This window comes from Trachemys scripta, chromosome 4 (assembly GCF_013100865.1).
Source record: "Trachemys scripta elegans isolate TJP31775 chromosome 4, CAS_Tse_1.0, whole genome shotgun sequence".
NCBI lineage: Eukaryota > Metazoa > Chordata > Testudines > Emydidae > Trachemys > Trachemys scripta.
The window spans coordinates 19,033,089-19,054,226 of NC_048301.1; positions in this window are offsets into that span (position 1 = coordinate 19,033,089).

Genomic DNA, 21,138 nt, shown 5'->3' on the forward strand with positions numbered 1-21,138 from the left:
TCATAGGACAAGGAAGAGCCCTCAAGGGCATTTGGCAGGAGACTTTTAGCTGGAAATTACAGCAGAGGAAAGACTGGCATCTTTTCAAGCAATTGCGGCCACTCTATCTTTAGTTAACCTCTTCTTGGGCTCAGCAGCTTGGAGTGTGTTTTATGAAAGAAAGGGAGAGAGCTGGCTCGCCAGGTGACATTCTTTCCCAGCTTTCACTATGTTATTGAGCTTAAAGAGATTTTATTGCAACATCTGAATGAGGTGCTTGCACCTTTTAAAATTTACATGAAGGTGGATCCAAACAGTGCATGAGACAGCAGTCAGTCTGACTTACATCCTGGGAACATGCCTCCTCTGAAATTTTAATGTGTACATCTCACTTGTCTGCCTCTCACGCTTGAAATATTTCAAGCTCAGCCACCTTGTGCCAATTGTCTTTATCAAATTGTGAAAGAGGGAGGCTTTTCTTTCTTTCTTTCTTTCTTTCTTTCTTTCTTTCTTTCTTTCTTTCTTTCTTTCTTTCTTTCTTTCTTTCTTTCTTTCTTTCTGGTAACTGGAGTTCTGCCATCTTTCTAGTGAGATCAATGCAAAAAACTAGGAAAAAAATAAAGCCAATGACTCGCATTTTTTTTTGTAGTATGACTAACACCGTCGTACCATATTTTCATCATGTACATCTCATGACTAGGGCCATTCGCAATGGTATCTGTTCTCTGGACCTACTGATCCCTAAGGGCTTGTCTTTGCTGTAGAATTTCTCTACACTCATGTTACTTCTCTCAAGTTAGCTTAGCCTGACTGAGGGTGGCCATGCTGCAAAATAACATACAAGTTGTTGTGCCCATACTGGTGCTGTCCTCACTTGTGTGAGGCCCTCAGACTTATGGGGTCACATCCCATTGTGTTATTGCTGCAGTAAGCTGAAGGGCACTATGATTTCTCTTTAAGTGCATTGTTGGAGTTCCCAGGGGAACTATGGGAAAGCATTGGAGGACTCATGCATCCACATCCATCCTTCTGGAAAATGGGTATAATCCTATTCACCTATTTTGCATGGGCGTTGCAAGATGAATTCATGTTTGTAAAGCATTTTAAATCCTCAGATGAAAGGTGCTATATATTAAGTCACCTAAGAGAATCTCTTCTAGAACAAAATAGTCCTTGCAACTTGTTTTCTTTTTCATATCTGGCACAATGGTTTTTTATCACTTGTTCTTTCTCTGCTCATGTCATAGTGTTCCTTGCCTGGAGTCTCATGCCCAGCAATAAGTAGATCCCTGCTTCTGCAGATGTCAGAGTGGAATGATTTTTGTTGCATTTTGGAATGGGAGAAGTAAATGTTCCACTAAGACAGACTCTTCCCAGGTACATGATTTTGCTGGACTAGGCAGTGAATTAAAAGAGCATCGGAAATCTTTGCAAGTTAAAAAGGATCATAAACTAGCGACGAGCAGGAAAAATGGTGTACAGTGAACAAACATGTAAATTAAGCCAAAGAAAATGCCTGAAAATGCCAGCAGTCCCTAAAACATTAGGGACTAATTTCTAACAAACCATTAGCTGCATGGGGAATTGTCAAACATTATTAAATGTAATTTGCCACATCTGTTTTATTATTGAATTCATTTGGCACATATGCTATTTACGTTATACATTATTTGGGCCTGTGCTTAAGTCGTTGCTGTTTTTTAAGCCTTGTCTGACACCAGAGCATGGTACAGATAGCATGTTAGGGATTTTTGACTTCTGCAATAATAAACGCAATTTGAACACACACACAACCCCCAAGCAGCTGTGCATGAATGTTTATGCATTACAATCATCAGCAGCCCCCTAGTGAGTGCTCTTTCTGGCATCTAATGGTATGAACGCATGTATGGAGGACGCTGCGCTCAGCCTCGGCAGGGATACTGTTACCATCAATATCATCGTGCCATTAATATTTAAATGGAAGTATGCTCTGAATCACATTGGATTTTTTCCGTCTAATATTCTAGTGGCAGCTGATAGCTCATAAACATCCATATCAACCACATCATCTAGCCGGTGCTGTAATCTTGATCAAAAGTAATAATGTCATCCATAACACTGTAAAGATTTATTAGTTGTGACAGATCTATACATTAACAAATCACTACACAGGCCTGAATGCTAAGCCAACAGAGCCGCTCTCTAAAGGGATGGCAGGACCTTTTGGAAACTCTATTAAAAAGTATTAGGCATAGCAAAAAATTGCCTTGCAAATAATACAGCGTGAAGCATGGGTCATTTTTAGCCCATCAGGGATGGAAGTCTTCCATTCTTCTAAAATGCTTTTCATCAGGAACAAAGATGAATGGTGAAACTAACGTATTAAAAACGAAGAAAAAATTCCTACATTATAAGTTGGTTGCACAATGGTTTTCTTCCAGCCCTCATTTTGGATCTTTGTGCGATGTTGTATCGATCTGAAAGCCAAGAAATTCAAAATTAACATTACAATGAAACATAAATTAATAAACTGCTAAATGCTGGCCAGTGTGGGAAATGCAGAGTTGCCTCCCCCACAGCCTTACCTCGGTGTCCCCACTGCCTGGCACACCCTCCACTTTTGTCAGACTAAGGTGTTAATGGTCCCCTGGAAGGGAAGGGTAGATGGGCCATTGTCTGGGGCATAACCAGAGCCATTATATACCTATGACAGCTGTGTGTCTATGGCCTGGTCTACACTGGGGCGGGGGAGGGATCGATCTAAGTTACACAACTTCAGCTACGTGAATAATGTAGCTGAAGTCGACATACTTAGATCTATTCACCGCGGTGTCTTCACTGCAGTGAGTTGACCGCTGCCGCTTCCCCGTCGACTCTGCCTGCGCCTCTTGCAGCGGTGGAATACAGGAGTCGACGGGAGAGCGTTCGAGGGTCGATTTATTGCGTCTAGACTAGACGTGATAAATCGACCCTCTGCTGGATCGATCGCTGCCCGCCGATCCGGCAGGTAGTATAGACATACCCTATAAGAGGAGTGATCAAATCTACTTACCCTCCAAGTTGCATCTGAAGATTGTCATAAGTTCGAGAGCCAGGAGGCACCTGCCCAGGCTCGGGGCTGCAGCCCCAGGGGGCGCACCTGCTGGGGTTTGGGGCTTCAGCTCTGCAGGCAAGGGGTCTTGGGGCTTCAGTCCCGCTCCTGCTGAAGCCCCAAACCGTGGCAGGTGTGCACCCCTGCCCCCCTCCCTGAGTCCCCTCCTACACCCAAACTCCCTCTTGGAGCCCACATCCTGCACTGCCTCCCGCACCCCAACCCTCTGCCCCAGCGCTGAGCCCCCTCCTGCACCCCAAATCCCTCATCCCCAGAGCCCACACCCTCATGGAGCTCACATCCCCTCCCACACCCCAGCCCTGAGCACCCTCCCACACTCTGAACTCCTCAGCCCCAGCCTGGAGTCCCCTCCTGTACACCAAACCTCTCATCCCCAGCTCCCCCCCCCGAGCCCTTACCCCCAGCCAGAGCCCTTACCTCTTTCTGCACCCCTGCTCCAGCCCGGAGACCCCTCCCACATGCTCAACTCCTCATTTCTGGCCCCACCTCAGAGCCCACATCCCCAGCCGGAGCCCTCACCCCCTTGTGCACCCCAACCCCCTGCCCCAGCCCAGTGAAAGTGAGTAAAGGTGGGGGAGAGTGAGGGATGGAGAAAGGGGGGAATGGAGTGAGCGTGGGCGGGGCCTCGGAGGAGGGGCAGGGTGAGGGGTGAGACAAGGGTGTTTGGTTTTGTGCAGTTAGAAAGTTGGCAACCATACCTTCAACTCAGCCCTCTGTCTAGGTCCTCACATTCCGCCTGTGTTTAACTCTTGCCAATTCTTTCTGCAGAACAACTCTAAGATACAACCATTCCTATCAGTCCACACAGCTAACAATGCCATTACAGGAGTGCTGGAACCTCAGTAGAAATGGGGGGGCATGAGGCCACGCCCCCTCTGTGGCCCTGGTCCAGCTTCTCCTCCTCCCCACAAGGTCCTGCCTCCTGGCCAGGCTGGAAGCTGGAACTGGACAGTGGTAAGAACCTCCCAGAGAGCCCAGGATACCTGAGGGGAGTCCCAGACCCTCCACCTGCCTGGGGCAGGCGGCTGGGGTACCTGAGAACAGCTCCCAGTTTGTGTTCCCACCCCGTGGGGTGCCCTGCCCAGGGCAGGTAGAAGGTCTGGGGCTCCCCACAGTGGCCCAGGCTCCGTGGGCGGCTCCTACCATGTCCCGGTTCTGGCTTCTAACCTGGACAGGGGGTGGGAAAGAGGAGGAGCAGGGGCAGGGGCACTGACAGGGACCGGGTCTTGTGGCAAAGGAGGGCCTAAGGGCACCCCGTCTTATCACCTCACTCCTTGATTACTGCAACCTCCTTCTCTCTGGCCCTGACAAATGAATCTTGCTGCACTCGTATCCCTTCAGAATACTGCTGCAAAGGGCATTTTCCTAGCTTGTTGCTCTGACCATGTCACTCCTGTCTTTGTAACCCTCTGGCTCCGTCTTTTCTATTGCATCAAACATAAGCTGCTTGTCTTCATTTTCCTGGCCCTTCAGATCTTATCCTTCCCACCCTATCTGCCAATTCTCATTCACGATTGTGATGTCAGCTCCCACTTCTGATCAGCCCATGATTCCTGCCTGTATTGTCCACCTGTTACATTTTCAAACAAGCATCTTCGTGCTTTCTCCAGTGCTGCCCTTCATGCTTGGGAGGAGCTCCCCAACGACATCCATAAAACTACTTCATAATCCTCCTTCAAAACCTTTCTTCTAACTCTCCTTTTCTGTGATGCCTTCAAAACAACCTGCGGTTATGCTGGTGATATGCTGAGATCACTGCCCGTCATGCTGACCAATATTGTCTCACTTTTGTTTTGGCTTTTTAGAGTAATAGCAATGAAGGGCTGGAAGGGAGCTCGAGAGCTCAGCTAGTCCAGCCCCCTGCGCTGAGATAGCACCAAATAAACCTGAACCATCCCTGACAGGTGTTTGTCTAATCTGTTCTTGAAAATCTCCAAGCATGGGGATTCCACAACCTCCCTTGGAAGCCTATTTCAGCTCTTTACTATCCTTATAGTTAGAAAGTTTTTTCCTAATATCTAACCTAAATCTCCTTTGCTGCAGATTACCCATTACTACTTCTCCTACTTTCAGAGGACATGGAGAACAAATGATTACCAATCACCATCCTCTTTATAACAGTCCTTAACATATGTGAAGACTGTTACCAGGTCCACCTCAGTCTTCTTTTCTTAATGGTAAACATGCCCAGGCTTTTTAACCTTTCCTTTTAGGTCAGGTTTTCTAACCCTTGAATATTAACCTTTGTTGCTCTGCTCTGGGCTCTCTCCAATTTGTCCCCATCTTTCTTAAGTGTGGCAACCAGAACTGGACATAATACTCCAACTGAGGTCACATCGGTGCTGAGTACAGCAAGACAAATACCATATATACGACACTCCTGTTAATATACCCCAGAATGATATTAGCCTTTTTTTGCAATTGCATCACAATGTTAATTCATATTCAATTTGTGATCCACTAGAACCCCCAGATCCTTTTCTCAAGTACCAGTGCCTTGCCAGTTATTCTCTCTTTTTAGTGGTGTATTTGATTTTTCCTTCCTAAGTGTAGTACTTAGCACTTGTCATTATTGAATTTTATCTAGTTCATTTCGGACCAATTCATCAAGGTATTTTTGTCCCATTTAGGGCAGGTAAAAATTTCAAAATCTCTAAAATTCTAGCAGCCCAGAAAACCATTTCCTGCCCGGCTCTGCTCTACATTCTCAGTGTTGCTATAAAAATAAGAGCAAATGAATTATTAACTTTTCAAAAAACTGGCAGCACCAATAATTATTCTTGTGATGCCGTTTATACCTATGGCAACATTATAGTGATTCCTCTCCCAGGTCAATGTAACATAACACAAGTATCAGCATTTACAAGCTAGACCGTTGACCCCCATCATCAGACTGTTTTCTGTTGTGGAGACAATGATAAAGGCTTGTAAATGCAGATGGAATTCTAACAGTCAAAGTCATATATTAGATATAACATGTCTGGGCTTTAGGAAGACATTTACTGTCTATCTTAGGTACTCACATGGACTCTTTTACAATGTTATCTGAGCACTCCAAAATATTTATCCTCATAGCACTCCTATGAGGTAGGACAGCTCTCTTATCCTCATTTTACAGAGGGGAAACTGAGACACACAGTGGCCATGTGAAATCTGTGGCAAAGCTGAGAATTGAATCCAGGTCTCTTGAGTCCCATAGCACCATAGCACTAGGCCATCCTTCCTCTGGGCATTTTAGAAGGTGATATTTGATAATGCATTTCAAATGTATTTGGTTATGCGCCCTTCACCTGAGCTGGTAACTTGCTTAAGGACCATAAATAAAAATTAACAACTGGCACATTATCAAGTTGGCATGAGTCCAGTGGGATGCTGCAGGGATACATATAAGGAGGCCTGGGTGTCTTAAACAGTTTTATTAATGATCTATAAGAAAGCGTGAAGAGCACATTCATTACATTCACAGATAATACTAATTGGGAGTTGTTGCAAACACCATTGAGGAAAGAGAACTAATGCAACAGGGAGCCAGAGGGGTTAGGAACATGGGCAGAAAGTAGTGAAATGAGATTAAAGATGGAATTATGTCAGTGGAGTTGTGCAAAAGACTATGGAAACTAGCTATCCCTAGCTAAATACAGGTGACTAGCACCAATAGTGGGCCTATTATCTATCCTCCAGAAAACCCCTTCTATGACTGGGAAATGTGGCATTCCTACCTGAAGAGACAGCAGGCACCAGCAGTTACCTGGCAACCATTCAACAGGGTTACTGCTTGAACAACGCAAGCAGGATGCTATCCAATTTATGCATATAACTAAATTGTCTTTGTTTTTGCTCCTTACAAACATCAGCCCAAACACAGACAGGGAAACACTGGAAGCCTCTGAGTGTTTTTCTCAACTGTTGTTTTTTTTTTTATCTGAATCCCGTGTTGGGCTGATCATCACTCCAGCTAAGTCATCTCTTCTGAATTATTTGGAGGGGTTGCTACAGAGTGATCGGATATAATTCTGTGTTCTCCCTGTACACTGGGGCTTACCACATTGTCTCTGCAACACACCCAATCCCTGCTAGCAGACCAAGATTAAGTGATATCCTCCATGTGGCAGCATCTATGACTAGACCATCAAATCAGTCAGTGACCTACTACTGGTTGAAGAGTCATCAATATATCTCTACAGTGAGATCTCTGGCAAAGACAGTTTTGGGAAAGACACAGGCATGATGCAAAGTTACAAATGGTGTTTTCCTTATAGTGTAAATGCTGTTTGATATTTTGCAAACAGGTCTTTTAGCTAAACACATTGTGGATATATTTGCCCTTTACTGTGCATCACTTTCTCTCATTTATATGGGATCGATAATGACTAGCGATAGGCTGCAAACAAACAACTAGAGCTTTGGCGGGGGATGGATGTTGATACTCAGCCTGGATCCAGACAGACAATTCATGCTGTCTATATATCTCTGTAATGGGCTGAATTAAAGTATTCCATTCCAAACACTGAAGACTTTATTGTGAGGAGATGGTTGAAATCCAGGTCTGAATTCCTCAGTCTGAACCCATCTCAGATAATTACAGTGACTTTTCTGGATCTCGTATTAATAGACATACCAATGACTTGCTCCAGCTCTCATTTTATTTACTTTCAGGTCTGTCCACATTAGTACATAACTTTAAAAAAAAATTCTAGTGCTATATACCGTAGTATTTGGGAGTTCTGAAAAATTACCTGCCACTAGAGGTTATTCAAATTCTGGACTTGATTTATTAGCCTAGACAGTTTTAAAGCCATATCTACAGCAGATAGTTAGCCATAGTGCTGAACTGACATTTTTTTAAATGAACTACAAAGAATAGCCTTTTGTGGCTAGCTTGCTTTATTTACAGCATTTTCACATTGTGTGAACATTAAAAATTTACAAAGTAATATTGATTTGCAGCTCTATCAAGCCATTTCCACCCAAACTAAGTGTTCCAAAAAGGTTCAGTGTTTAAATGATTATCTTTATGTTGCCTGGAAGTCTGATCGGTGGAAAGGCAACCATAAATCCAGTTGCAGACAGAAAGTTAAAGGAAAAGATCAAAAATAAAATTAAATAAAATAAAAAACAATAAACCAGTCCAGCTAATGCTCATGTATCACATGAACTAAAGAATATCGGTATTGTTGACAGACATTTAATTTATCTGTCTCCTTTCTCAGGCTACGTTCAATTTTTATGCTCTGGGCTACTTTTTAATATCCTGGCACAGAGGAACACAAGATGGCACTGTTGTCAACTGTTCTGGTAACTGCAGAATCCCCCTCTTTTAATCTAATATGGCAGGATGTTTTTGTAATTCTATAACTGCAGAGATAAAAGCTAACAAATCTGAATGGACATAAAGCCAAATGATACCAGGCAATTCCATGCTGCTTCACAACGGTATTTCCACCAGACAAGTGGACTAGAGAGAAGGAAACACTGTAGAGGTCTATAGAGGGACAACTTAATTTTTAAAAAAGGAAACAAAAACTGTGAGTTGGCAGCAAAGATGACCTTTTCAATCCTGTTAATGTGAACTTAATTAGACATAAAATTTATGAAAGGCATTTAGAACCTGATCTTTTTCCCCATTAAGAAAAACTGACCTATTTGGTGTCTGTGGGAGAACTGGGTGAAATTCCTTAGGTAGAAAGATACAACTCCATCAGGAAAAATACATGAAACATCTGGCAGGGTTCTCTGGCCAACTATGTGCATTTCACTTTTATTTATTTATTTTATCTCTCTGGTTTTCTGTATTGTGAAGGCTCAGAAGTAACTTGTATTTTCTGCCAAAGAACAACTAGAGCAGGGGTAGGCAACCTATGGCACGTGTGCCAAAGGCAGCACACGAGCTGATTTTCAGTGGCACTCTGTACCTATTGGGTTCTCAGAAGCCTGCCCACTGTTAAAGGATCCCCCCCCCCAGCCTAAGGGGAGGATCTACAGGACCTGAAACCCAACTGATTTTGGAGGACAACTAATGAAATAATAGGGACAGGAGTGCGGTCAGAGGGTCAAAAGAAGGGAACCTGATGGGGTTACAGTTACAGCAAGCCCCAGTGGCACTCTGTAGCGGGGCAGTTACCCCACTCCTAGAAAAAAGGCTAGGCCGATTGAGGAAGCAGCCACAACTGGGGCCATGCCCCAATCAGGCCACACCTGGCCCTGTTATAAGGGCTCAGGGAGGAGCTAGGTCAGTCTCTCTCTAGCAGTGGAGAGAGAAGGACTGGGCTGCCTGGGAGCTGAGCAGGGTACCTGAGGCTGAACAGGACTGAGGAAGGGCAAAGGAGTGGGGGAGCTCCAGCCTGGCAACTCCCCAAGCTGCAAGCCTGGGTAAAGACCCAAAGCAGGTACTGGGGTTGCAGAGGTTCAGCCCAGGGTTAGGAAAGGCAGCAGGTCTAAACCCCCCTTGCCAGTGATGAGCGGATTACAGACTGCAGTCTACCCCAGTGAGCGGGGGCTAGATGATGACTGGCAGTAGCCACTGAGGTAAGGTGGGATTAGAGGGTTGGGGGTTCCCCTGGATGGGGAGACCCAGATTGTGGGTTACTGCTGGGGGCAGAACCCTGATGTGGAGGGACATGGGGGCCAAAGGCAGGTGAGACACTGGCTGCAGAGGGCACTTCAGGCTGGAAGAGCTAATTCCCAGGATGACCAGCAGGAGGTGCCACACCGGTGAGTCGTCGCCTCGCTACACACTCACACTGTCCGGCCACAGGTCCGGGGGGCTCTGCATTTTAATTTAATTTTAAATGAAGCTTCTTAAATATTTTAAAAACCTTCTTTACTTTACATACAATAATAATTTAGTTATATATTATAGACTTATAGAAAGAGACCTTCTAAAAACGTTAACATGTATTACTGGCACGCGAAACCTTCAAATAGAGTGAATAAATGAAGACTCGGCACACCACTTCTGAAAGGTTGCCGACCCCTGGCCTAGAGGCTCTATGGACCAGATTTTCAAAATTGCTCAGCCCTGACAATCAGGGACAGATTTTCAAGAGAGTTCCCAGTTAGGCACCAACATAAGTGGCAGATTTTCAAAAGAGTCAACATGTTGGAAGTTGAGCTGTTTTGAAAATTGGGCCTCAACGGTGAGTGTTGATCCTGGAAAATTAGGCCCTGAGCTCCATTGAAACTATTGGCTTGACTCTGCTCTCGCTTACACCAGATTTACATGGCTGTAACTCCATGGCTCCAGTGGAATTCTTTCAAATGTATACCAATGGAAGTTACAGCAAGCCCCAGTATATGGTGAAATGTGTAATTGAGTCAACAGAATTTACATAACTAGCATAATAGAGGCCACCAGTTTGTATTAGCTGATAGAGAACTAGCTGACTGGAGAAGGAAATAAAGACAGAATTATCAGCTTAACCAAAGACCTGGCAACATCAAGCCAAATACAGAGCTCGTGAAACCAAGTGAAACTCAAATTGAAGTATCTGTATCAAAGTCATAGAAGCGCTAAATAATGGTGCAAGTTACTTAGCAGGCATGAGAGGGTTAGAAAATGGATGTCAGTACTAAAGGAATACAAATTGCATGGGTTTTGTATCCCATGGGTAAGCAAAATGAGAGAAACTAGAACACCGAGGGCCTGATTCTCCATGGTGTGATACCACAGTTATGCTGGTGTGACGATGGAGGCCTTCTGATGTTATACTAGTGTAATGCAGAGGAGGGCTGAAGAATGCGATGTAGAATTAAATGAACATTAAGGAAGGAATAAGTTTCAGCAGAAGTTTCTCTGTCTTTCACTGTTGTGTTCATAATTTTCCTGTTTAGAGCCTTTACTTGTGTGTCCCCAATGCATAAGTTACACTCAGTTTATCCAGGTAAGTATTTTTCTGACCCATTTACATCACTATTTACATCACCTCTGAATTTAGCCCATTGGCCTTATGATTCATGAAATGATTCTACTTATGTTTTAATGTTTCCATTGGTACGGTCCAGATTCTCCCACCAATGGGTACAAATCCATCAGTAGGAGGGAGCCAATCTCATCACTCTGCAGTGACTTCTTTGGGCAACCCAGGGCAGTACCAGCATGCTTAGAAGGAAGCAGTTTCTCAGCCAAAAGACAGTCGGCCCTATTGAGAGGCTTTCAAGGTGGATGGGTAGATGGAGGAGTAAAGGATGTACCGTATATACTTGATCATAAGCCGGTTCGTTTATAAGCCGACCCCGCCACCCCCCAAGACGGATAAGTAAAAATGGAAAATTTTTATGACCCATTCATAAGCCGACCCTATAATTCAGGGGTCAGCAAACTGGCTCCCGGGCCATCGGGATAAGCCGCTGTCAGGCCGAGATGGTTTGTTTACCTTCATTGTCCGCAGGCACGGAGTAAACAAAGTGTCCCGGCGTGCCAGCTGCTTACCCTGACGGGCCGGGACAGCAACTGGTGGGGACATTTTTTGGGGGGGAGAAGCTGGGGGTCAGGGGAGTAACCCCTGTGACCACCCCCCACATGACCCCCTAGCCCGGGACCCCCCCACTCTCCCCATCTCATCCCTTCCCACCTTATCTGGGGAGGGCTAGGGGAGGACTTCTCTGGCCTGGCTGGAGCTGCTCCACCAGACCAGGTGGCGCGGCCGCAGCCTGCCAGCCCCTGAACTGCAGCTGCTTCAGAGGCTGGGGGGAGAGTAGCGTGGCCAGAAGCGGAGAGACTCTGGCCCCGCCTCTTCCCTTCTGTCTCTGCTGGCTGTGCGGCCTCTCCTTGCCTCCTCTGTTCGGGGGAAGGGGCTGTGTCCCACCTCTCCCTCTCTATACCTGTTCATAAGCCGACCCCCTTCTCTGGTGCTTCCCTTTTTTGCTAAAAAAAATTCAGCTTATGAATGAGTATATACGGTATATTGGATGGCAGGGAATGGTCAGGGGACTGAGGAGCTTCAGAGTAAGAAATATAAGGACAACTATTGCTTTGATTAATTTTTATTTTCTTAAATTCACATTTATTTTAGGCTGAGATTTTCAATAAGAATCTGAGGGCTTGTCTGTCTGGAGAGTTAGTGTGTGGCAAGCAAAGGTGTAAATAAACAGAAAGAAAAAGTGCCTGAGGGAAATTCAGTGTGGAGCAGCAGGGTCCAGCGTGGACAGTGAGTGAGCAGCAAGCTACAGATCTGTAGATCTACACCCCAGCTTGCAGTGCACAAACTCTCTGTATAGATGTGCCTTAAGGGAGTTAGGTCCCAAAATCCCATTGCAATTTAATGGAGTTGGGCAGCTAAATCAAAGGTCTCCTTTGAAAATGCCAGCCTTTAGAAATGACACAGGAAAGATATGTATGTAGAAAAGGTGGAATGATCAAGGATGGCAGGGAAGGAGAGAGAGAGACTAATAGCATATCTAAGATAAGTGTGTAAGAGTTCTGAGACTGTGGCTGGTGCAGTATGCTTGTGGTATGGGTTTACAGAGTTAAGATACAATACGCTGAGAGATGGTAACACCCCTTTGAGAGCACAGGAGGAAAGAGGAGGATGTCAGTGAGAGCACGTGGCTGCTTTGGCTGGTCCAGTGCACAGCCCAGAGCGTTATTCATTACTTGTAAAGGTTTGTATAAGGTTTACTGTAAGGTGAAGTCTCTGATCCATACACCTCAAGGAAAGGGTGGGCATGATGCTGATCTCTCTTAAAGTGGTGTAAATAGAGATGGAGCTCCATTGCCTTCAGTGCAGTTTATCAGTGTAAAAGCAGTGCAGTACCAGAACCAATCCCTGTGTGTTTCAGTGTGTCCATTGAACCCAAAGGCATCACTCCAGAAAAATCCAAATACCAGCACTCAGCACCTGAAGTTAATGGCAAAACTCCCATTGACTTCAAACCAGTACAGGATCCGCTCATTATGGTGGTACTATTTTAAATTTAGAGGTCCCCATTTTGTTCTCACGCCAGTGTAAACCAGGGGCTATTCCACTGAAATCTATGGTGTTACACCAGTATATAAATGGGATCTGAATCCGGCTCAGAGTCTAATTATATCTCCATACATATTCTTTGTAATGGAGCATTCTCCTGCTATCTTGCTGTGTAACATGACCCCACTGCTCCCCAAACCAATTCATTCCAGAGAAGTCCACCAGTGAGGTATTTAGGTTTTATAAGTAGACCCATAAATAATACATTTCTATTTTTGCTGTTCGTATTGCAATTGATATGCAGCAGAGTCCTTTGGGTTTAAACCTGTAAATATTTCCACTGCTCCAGGTCATTGCCGCGTAGTTTTGAACAAATAGCACGTTGCATCCACCTCCGTGTATGTGTATTTTTGCATGCTTCAGTGGGTTTCTTGAAAAGGCAACACATGGTGCACTGTACCTCTCTCAAACCTGTCCTTAGAATTTGCTAAATGCATACTTTTGTGGATTAGCTGAAGAGCCCAAATCGCTTTGTAATTTAGGATCTTATGCCTGAATGCTGGATGTTATTCTAATAGGTGAGAAAAATAAAAAGGAAATAAATAAAATTTTGTTTTCTGTGTGGCTTATGCCACCATTTCATGCTACTGTGTTATCCTCATGCAGTTAGCACAGAATTATTTGGAAGAAGAAAAGCTACAATGGCAGTAAAAGATTCAGTTAATGTAACTAAACAGGTTATTGTAGATGATTTTTTGTTGTAAAGATAATCACCCTTTTCCCAACATAATCATAAATAGTGGCACGGATGAGGGGTAGATGGGCAGTTCTTTGGCTCATCTGCTCCAATTTGCAATACCAGTCACTTCAGTAGATTTCCCCCTTTCTTGTTACTATTCAACAGTTTATGGTAGCACACAGAGATCCCTACCAAGATAAATGCCCTATTATGTTAGGTGTTATGCAAATACACAGTAGGAGACAACCCCTGCCCTGAAGAGTTTACAAGTAAATGGATCAGACCAACCAAGGGTGGAAGAAATAAAATATTATTATCCTCATTTTACAGAGAGACACAGAGAGATTAAGTGACTTGCACAAAATCATACAGGGAGTCTATGGTAGAGAGGGGACTTGAAACCACATCTTCTGAATCCCTCCAGTGTTTTAACTACAAGCTAACTCCTGATTTATAACACTGAAGCAAGAGCAGAATCAGACCCGTAGCTTTTTACCTGTGGAAATCTGAGTCTTCAGATATCATGCTATAGGTCACAATGAACCTTATTTCAGGTTCTCACGAACATTTGGTGGGTGGGAGTTTTTTCTGATGAACGTTTTCAGGTTTTTGGTTCTCTGATGAAAAGCAGACACCTCTCGTCAAAATCTTAATTGCTTGTTGAGAAAAAATGTCAACAGAAAATCCCTAACCAGCCTTAGCCCTCATGTGGGAGAAGGTTATTTGTCCACATTAAACAGTGGGCAAAACTGTCTGATAATCAGCATGTGCTCGAAGAAAGGCCAGGCTAGGACAGCAGAGAATAAGGGGCCAGTTCTTCAGCTGTCGTAAACTATTGTAGTTCCATTGCCTTCAGTGGGGCTATGCCAGTTCACACCAACTGAGGATCTGGCCCCACATGTTATGCCCTAGCAAAACTGAAACCATGGTGGCTGTCTTGAGTCAATGCTCCGAGACTCACTTTCACACACACAAAAACTCACTAAATACACACACACACACACACACATATACCAGCAGGTACATGGATAGTGCTGTCATTTGGCTCTCCTTTGAAAGGCTGCATTGGTGCTTCCTTTTATTCCCTTGCTCAGGCCTGATTTTAATAGATTCTGCTGTAGATATGTGGAGTGCACTGACACAGACTGAAAGGTACAGTGCAATGACATGCTACTTCCCAACAGCCATGCATTTTCATGGGGAAGGGGAGCTACAATCAAATTAAAAGCACTTCCCCCTTTCTCCTATCATCACCCCATCACATCAGCCTTTAGAGAACAACTCCTTCCTCAAAGAAATGCCTTCTTCTGAAATGTATTAACTCCAACTTTCTCCCGCATCGCTGCTCTAATTGAAACTTAATGTATTTATCTCTCTGCTTTTTGTCTCCCTCCTGCCCCCTGTCCTCTACTGATATCATACAGTAATAGCATTCATAAGCATATACCCCTTTTCTTCACATAGCAAGCCAGCAGAGTGCTGCCAATAGCACCTATCATTAAATCCAGTGGCACATTCTAGATCATTAGCACAAGATGTCTGTAGATCGCCTTCCATACGGGTAACTTCCATCGTATAAGTTGCGCTCACAAAAAGATGGCATAAGTGCTTATGCTAATTGTGAGATTTAATTATATGGCAGCGAAGTAGTAATTTTCCCACCTAATTAACAAGAAAAACTTTGACTCAGAAAAGGATGTTATTGAAAAATACCTTTCAGTTCATCATCAAAAATTCTTGCACATAACTCTCATTATGGTATGTGCCCTTCCTTATTACAGCACCTTTATGAGAATGAATTAAGCTTAGGCAAAGGCCAAGAAGTCCACAGCCAGATATTTCCAAGCATGAGGTGTTTGGAGACTGGTAGGTAGGTGGGGAATTGTAGTTATCATGAAACTACTGGGTGCCAAGCCTATGCAGGGGGGGGTCTCTTTTTACAAAAGCACAACCTGTTGAGATGGGCCTGAATCACAGAATTTCAATCTGAACGCTTCCAAAATTTGGATCTGGAGTTTTGGTTCAAGTTCCTATCTACTTCTCAGGAACCATGTTATAGCATTAGACAGTAACCAGAAACTTGTCTAGAAACATTACTGCTTTTTCTGATTTAAAATGATCTATCCAGCTGTCTGTCCTCATGACCTAATATTTAGAGTAGCTGGGAATAGCTGCTGATGATATTGGTTGGTAATCTGGTTTGACTCATCTTCATGTAAATTTTTGTACCATTTTCCACTTCTTGCAGCATCCTGACATTGGCTACATTTGTGTGACCTCTGTTCACACTAGAGTCTCTGCTACCAAACTGCTTGGCTTTTGAATCCCTTACATTTGGAGGAGGGCAGCACTTTCTCTGTGCTGAGATTCCCCACATTCTTATTTTTGGGAGTCTTCTTGAACCCATGAAGAAAGCACAAATGGAGATACTGGATTAGATTCAAACCAGCCTACAGGCCTCTGGGGCAAAATGTCCATCCAGATAGGATCTCTGAAGGTGCAAGGTAGCCCATTGCCAGCAGTGCTAGTTGTGGAAAGCCCGTTGGCAAGAATCAGGGCCTGCAGCAAAGCCAGTCTTCAGGCAACCTAACGAGCATAGCTCGCCTGTAGTACACGGCCTCAATAGCTACACCTCCTGATTGGTCGCAAGAGCCAGCAGGCCGGCTCTTAAACCACTGCAGCAGCCACATCAGTTCAGTGACTGCTCAAAGTATTTATCCCCAGCTCCTATGCCTGCTTGTTCTTAGCCTTGCTCCTGTCTCATTTCAGTCCTGCTGCTGCTGCCTTGTTCCACCCTTGCCCCCTGCTTTGTCCCACTCCAAGTAAATCTTGGCTCCAATGCCAGAATTCTGTTTTTGGCTCTGACCCTTGGTTGTGGCCTCTGGTCTCTCACCTGGCTCTGACCCTGGGCTCCTGACTCCTGTCTCTGGCACCTGGCTTCAGAGTCTAGCTCTGACCTGGGCTCCAATTCCTGGCTACTGACACCTGCTCAGACCCCTCTCCTCCCCCATGGCCCAGACACTGACACACCTGACCACAGCAGCTGGGGAATATAAGGAATCAGCAGACAATATGGTTGCTATGTATCCTGACTACAGTGTAAATCTGTCTTTTCCCAGGGCAATCTCTAGTCTAAGGGATGTAGGCAGCACAAACGAAGGGGTGAGGGCACTGCCTGCTCTCCCAGGGGACGGTTCTCTCTAGAGGACAGCTGCTCCTCTCAGAACCTCAGTGAGGTAAAACCTACACCTTTCTGAGCCAGTGTGTGTAAATGAAGCCAACTCTCTTAATCCCTCCTTGTCTCAAATTAAGAAATGAAGCATAACTTTAAACTCATATTCTTATGCTGCTGTTTCTTGTTCTTCTTTCTGATTTTCTTATTCTCTTTCCACCACATATTCATTGTATAATTTACTTGTACTAATATTTTTTTCCAGATAGAAAACCTCTTTTGTATTGTGCATGCTTTTTACTCTATTTAGAGCTCATGGAAACTTGGAATGTCCCTTCAATGGGAAATTTCAACATTTTGAAATTTCCCATGCAATAGAATTTTTGAAAACAAAATGGTTTGGGTCATTTGAAACAATCAGTTTTAATGCTTCCTTCTGCTGTTGACTTTATAAAAAGGGACACTATCATTTATAATATAATATAAAATCTTGAAATAAAAAGTCATTTCCAAACAAAACATTGCAATGTTCCATTTTGACTCTGTTGAAAAGCGCTTTTTTTTTCCAACATGAAATTTTGTCAAGTTTCAATATTGATGAAATGGAAAAACATTCTGTCGGAAAATTTTCCACCACCTTTGGTTACAATAGATGATATTGTTATTTCATTCATGTTTCCTTTCATGAAAACTGTAAAAAGATACACATTACAGTGCTACCAGAATAAAAGTAATGAGTAATCATCATCAACTATGAACCTAATTGAGTAGCAAAACAGCATTGCATGCAACTGAGTGCAAAACTGCACACGTTTACAGCAAGACAATTGATTATTAGGGCCGTGAAGTTGCATCCAGTTCTCAGAGTGAGTAGTACCTAGTGACTAGTGATTTCAGGGTGCATGCTACTAGGCAAAATATAATTTGCCAATGTGCATAACTTCCGTAACATCACAATATTTTCAGTCTAAGATGCCACCTGGTGTAAGTGATGAAGACAAACTTGTGTAGTAGCTAAATGAGGCCCAATGCAGCAGAGACAAGAAGGGTTCCACTGCACCTAAAGGAAAAGCCCTCAGGGCTGAAGAAGCACATGAAGTAGCCTTAAAGCTTAAGCTGAATCATTGCTCATCAGTTCAACAGAGAGATGCCATGTCAAGACCCGTGGGTGACACAATTAGTTTGTGGCTTCCTGCAACTCTATTAGATGCTGCAATGACTCTGTGGCCATTAAAGGACAAGAACCTGTGAGCTTAAGGGGATTCTGGAAACAGTGGGCTAAATCATCAGCAGCGTTTGGCAGATCTTGGCACAGTGGAGCAGGGGAGTAGCAAATCAGCTTTCCTCACCCCTAGTCTTGGGGCAGGCAGCTGAGCCAGCTCTCAGCACAAGTTAGGGAAGCTTAATGGCTGCTGTAACTTGTATTGGCTTGTAATGACCCCCCAAAGGGTCATTTAGGTAAGTGATTTTTTGATTAATGGGCCATAAGTTCATAGGAATAGAGCATGCATACAAGGATGTGCAAGCATCGCCTCGGAGGCTGGTTCATTTTCTTTCTGGCATACTGGTCCCTGAAGTGCATTGTTACTATTATTGTTTGTTAAGCAGCTACAGTGCTCCCAGAACTACAGAAAAACAGAGGAAGACCAGGTGCTTGTCCCAGCTTACACTGAAATATACAGATAAAGCAATTCAGCTGGAGCTGCAGAATGATTCTGTGTTGTAGAGCAAAAGGCCGGTATCAGGGTTAGGCCCTAGCCTGGGATTCAGGCAATCTGGGTTCAATTCCCACCACTGCCCCACACTTTCTATGTGATCTTGTGCAAGTCACTTTTATTCTCTTTGCACCTCAGTTCCCCCTCTATAAAATGGGGACAATGACGCTCCCTCTCTCCTACACTTTGTCTGTCGCTCGCAGCCATTGCTCATTTGTGAAACTTTACTACAGAGAGAAGACAATGTGCTGGGCACAAAGCAACCAATCCCCATTTCTGCTCTACTTGTGAGGCCTACTGCCTGGCTCCTGAGAGTACTAACATCCCTTGCTATTATATACTGCCATGTCCTCTATTGTATTTGGCTCTACCTGATCACAGACAAGATATAACATTCATACTCTGACAAAACCTGACAGCAAGGCATGCCTCGCACATTGAAAACAGCTGCTTTGTTCAGCAGTAGATACCATCTTTGCTGGTTAGCAAACCACTCTCAGTAATTTGAAGCTGCCTTGTATATACAAATGCAGTTTCCTGATGTATTAAGCCAATATACAAGCGCATTACCCACACTTCTCCCAGGAAGCCTATGTAACACCAACAGACGCTGGTTGTTGGGATCGAACCTGGGGCCTCTGGAGCTTAGTGCATGAGCGTCTACGGCATGAGCTAAAAGCCAAGTGGCGCTTAACGAAGGCTGTAGAACAGACTCGTAACCTCTCTCTAAGTGGGCTCGGTGCCACTAGATGGGACAGAACACCACACCCAGGAGGTGTATGGGTTATACCTACCCATGTCAAAGTGCTGTCACACAGCTAGCTAACAAACAAACAAACATGCTCTCTCTTTTCTTTTTTATTATTATTAGTAGTAGAATTCCAGCAGTGCCTACAGGACTCAGCCAAGATCAGGGCCTCCTTGTGCTAGATACCATACACACACAGTAGGAAACAGTTCTTGCCCCATGGCGCTCCATAGAAGTCTATTCAAGCTGGTTGCTCTGTGGTTGCGTTGAGATTCATATCTTCAGTATCACTGCTGCAGTTGGGAGATCTCTCCCAGCTGGTGGCAGCAAGAGCAGAATCACATTACCAAGATTAGAGGGCTGTGGAAACTAGTGTCTGTGCAACACGAGGGCATCGTCCGTTTTCTCACCAATGATTTGTATATTATGTAATTCACCTTCTGCAGATCCCAGTTTTGATTGATAACTACAGATATGTTGTTCTATTCTGGTACACATGGGGCAAAATCCTCAGCAGATCTATACTGGGATCACTCCATTGACTTTGAGGATCTGGACCATCTATTTATTCTGTGCTCATCATCCTGGGAGTAATGCTCACATAAACAGCCCAGACTAGAAATAACCAGTATATCAAACAGTATTAGAATGATGGTGACATTAATCTGAACATGAGGTGATGAGGGGCCTAGTCCAAAGCCCATTGAAGTCAATGGGTTTCTTGTGTTGACTTCTAGGGGCTATGGATCAGGCACTAAGAGAACAAATATCCAGAATTCTGTACTGCGGCCCAGATCATTTGAATGATGGCAATAAGCGTCTCTTGAACTGAGTGAAATAATGAATCATTATATCTATTTTTGATGGTCACAAGGTGTCCATCTTGATCATTAAGAGCAATGTTATATAACAGGCATTTTCTCTGTCCTGCTTATTCATTCATTTTTTCAGGTGACCAAACTCTAAACTCATGCCTCATTTTAGACTCCTTTTCCAGCAAAGAGGATCTCGCTCAAAGATATATCACGGACGCACTCCCAAAGTCATGAATATAGGAAAGGTTAACTCAACAGTAATGTTAGGTTTATGGCTTTTCTGGTCCCTTTTCAATGCCCAGATGAGTGTGAATATCTCTGGGGATGACACAAAAGCAAAGAAGCACAAAAAGAGACTGTACTGTAAAACGGCACTAGGTAATAATCACTAGACATCTGAGTTTTTAGATGTGGTTTAGGTCATAAGTGCAAAAACATATCTTGTTAATATTTAAAGATGCTTAGCAAAAAAAGCATGCATAATTAAACAGTGCATCAGAGCTGTTAATTCAGAACAATTTGTCTTCTTCAAAGGGATTTTGTAATTTGTTCTACTGTTTTGAAACTTGCAGCCTAACAGCAAGAGTGTTCGCATTGTAAAATGAATATGAATGGTTTTTAAAAGTGTGTGCCACGTGCATTCCTTGCTCTCCTTTGAGTAGGAGAAGTGAAAAGGCCTGGAGTGGCATTTGATAGATATGGATCTGGCATCTTAGACAGTGCTGCATCTGCTTCCTAGGTGTGTTTACAGTCCTTTGTAATGGAAAAATATATTACTGCCAGGTGTCTCTCTCTCTTCCTTCTTAGGGTATTTTCATAGTCAGGGAGGAACTCATTATTAACCATGTATCAGAGGGGTAGCCGTGTTAGTCTGAATCTGTAAAAAGCAACAGAGGGTCCTGTGGCACCTTTGAGACTAACAGAAGTACTGGGAGCATAAGCTTTCGTGGGTAAGAACCTCACTACTTGCA